This window comes from Neoarius graeffei, chromosome 9, assembly GCF_027579695.1.
Source record: "Neoarius graeffei isolate fNeoGra1 chromosome 9, fNeoGra1.pri, whole genome shotgun sequence".
NCBI classification, from domain to species: Eukaryota; Metazoa; Chordata; class Actinopteri; order Siluriformes; family Ariidae; genus Neoarius; species Neoarius graeffei.
Genome location: NC_083577.1, coordinates 92,059,141 through 92,062,015, shown reverse-complemented (window position 1 = coordinate 92,062,015; position 2,875 = coordinate 92,059,141).

Below are 2,875 nucleotides of genomic sequence, written 5' to 3'. Positions count from 1 at the left end.
TGGGACTGTGTTATACTGTTGGGACTGTGTTATACTGTTGGGACTGTGTTATACTGTTGGGATTGTGCAATACTGTTGGGATTGTGCAATACTGTTGGGACTGCAGTGTTCTCCACGGGCACTTTTAAAGTGGCACACCACCGTGTTATAATTCTGACCTGCCACCCACAAAAAAAAAGTAACTTCATTAGTATACACCAAATAAATCGTAAAGTATTCGTTTTATTATAATTTTGTAATTATTTAACACGCAGAAGACCATCAAACAAATGCATATGGTTCTACCTGAAGTGGCCACGCGATTGCAATAGAAAAACATCTGGCTGGCTGCATACAGATTGTGACCCAGAGCTCTGCAGATTGAGGTCTATCCCTGCATTACACTACACCGCACCACATTACACCATACTGACACACAGTAACGCTGGGAGCTACAAGCTGCAGCTCACCAGCAGCGAAATAAATTTGCAGATTGTTTGTAGTGTTATTGTGCAACGGTTGCGTTTATTTATCGTCTTTTCTGACCATGCACAGTTACAGTAATCATATAACAGCACACACACACACACATTAGTTAAGTTCAGGTCTTTTATTTTACGTATCTGTGATTGTGTAGGCGAGAGCTGCATTTTCCCGTTGCTTCCCTGGGGTTGTTTACTGCAGGACTTCTGGGTTCCTGGGTCAAAGGACCTGAACTACGGAGGCCGGGGTGGCTTTGTAGTGCCAGTCTCGGGCACGCACACCAGCTCGGGCATGGATTGGAGTGGTTTCACCCAATTAACATTAATTATGTGTATTGTAAAAAAAAGTATGCATTTATTGTAATTGGGTATTTTGTTTATGAATTATAGAGATTATTGGCTGCACTTAGACTGAGATTGTTATGTAAATGTATGGTTTATGTGATGTTGGTAATATAAAGTACCGTAATTGGTATCTTCCAATGGGTGGAGCCGGGCCACTATATCCAGCCCTCTGAAGGGAGGTGGATTAGTTGGGTCATGGCTCTGTCTGTTATGTAGTCATCCTGTAATGTGCATGTAATCAGGCGGTGCAAACATACTGCAATACAGTATTCTGTTTTGTAGACAAAGTATTTTTTTTGTTGTAATAATTATTTGAACTTTTATTTTATTATTATAATTTGTTTTCTGTTAAATTTCTGCTGCTACTTTGGGGAACCGGACCCAATAAAACATCTTGTATTAAAAGTTGTCCATCAGATGATATGTACAGTAAGAATGTGTTAATTTTTTGTAAAATTATTTTAACAATGATTTAGCATTTCCTATCCATTTATTGGCCAGTTTCACTGTCAAAAAAGCCCCCCACCGGGGCTCCGCCCCTGGACCCCACTGGGGGCCTAGGTGGCCCCCAAACCCCTGCCACCACCTTTTAATTTTGCAAAGTGGAGAACCCTGCTCAAGTTATAATATCATTCTCTGCAATTTATTTTAAGAGGACACAAAGGAAAAAATGACGCCTTACTGGTTTATCAATATTCACTACAATACCTTTCAGGAAGTTTGTTCTCTGAATAATTTACACTTTGGACTCTGAAGTCTGTAGAAACACCTACAAGATCATCTGTATTCCTGGAGGAACCCCCCCCCCCCCCCCCCCCCCCCCCACACACACACACTTTCACCAGCTTATTGCACATGAGCTATTGATCACTTATGCCACCTGCTGGCCAACATTATCACAACAACGGAGTGTAGACCATAGATATAACACAACAATAAGCAATCCATCATGAACAACACAATGCATAAAAGTATGAAATTTTATATTCATCAGACTAGCTGTAAAAAGAGAAACAGAAGTGATGATGTGGATGAAGTAACTGTTAACTTTGTTGACACCACAGTGCTGCTCAGTTCTGGACTCTGATTGGTCAGAAGGTGTTGATTAATTCTCTATAACAACAGCTCTGACAGTAGTACAGCTGCACATCACAGGTTTATATTAATGCACTTATTACCTCGCCCGGGATGGAGTCCACCAGGGGGCGAGGTATTGTTTTCGGTCAGGTTTCTTTGTTTGCTTGTTTGTTTTTTTGTTAACGGTATTACAGGAAAATGGCTGGATCAATCTTCATGAAACTTTCAGGATAGATGGTCATTGGTCTCAAATAGAACCTCCAACATTTTGAGGGTCATCCGGTCAAGGTCACCAAAAAGGTCAAAATCGTTTTTGTTGTGTCTACTGCCTCATATACAGGCGCTAGCCACTACGCCATCGTGCTGTAAGAATGTAAGACTGTAACAGTTGTGCACTGCGTATGTGCATACACGTGTTCTGATTAAAATGGCCGGTGAGCATGTACAATTCGGTTCACCATTAGAAATAAATGGACTAGACGAAAGAAATTGCTTTCAGACACATTTATGCTTATTCCAGAGGGAAAGTGCGTTCCACTGAGCTCTAGCGCCGGGCCATTTCCGGGAAATAAGAGTTTGGGTCGTGGCGACAGCGTGTGTGTGTCAGCCTCGGTTCGGAGGTTTCAGTTTGGAAGACTGTAAGAGGGAAGAGTAGAATAATATAAAGTACAGACACTTGGTATATTTTACATCTGTGATTTTTAAATTGTTCATTTTTGGATTACGCTTCATTTTTGTGGCTACTGCCTCAGAGAGTAAATATATGCTGTATTTACTGTAGGGACATGGGATCAGAAAACTATTTTATTTATAAGCCACATGGACCCATAGGGGACACATTTTTTTTTTGCACTATCTTCCCTCATATTCATCATAAGTGCTACTGGGTGAGGTTTGTTTTGCCTGACAACACCTGTTCTTATATGTTATTGTTTCTGTGGTAACACATTCAAAAGTGTGTAATCACTGACTGTTAAATTTTCTGTAAATTT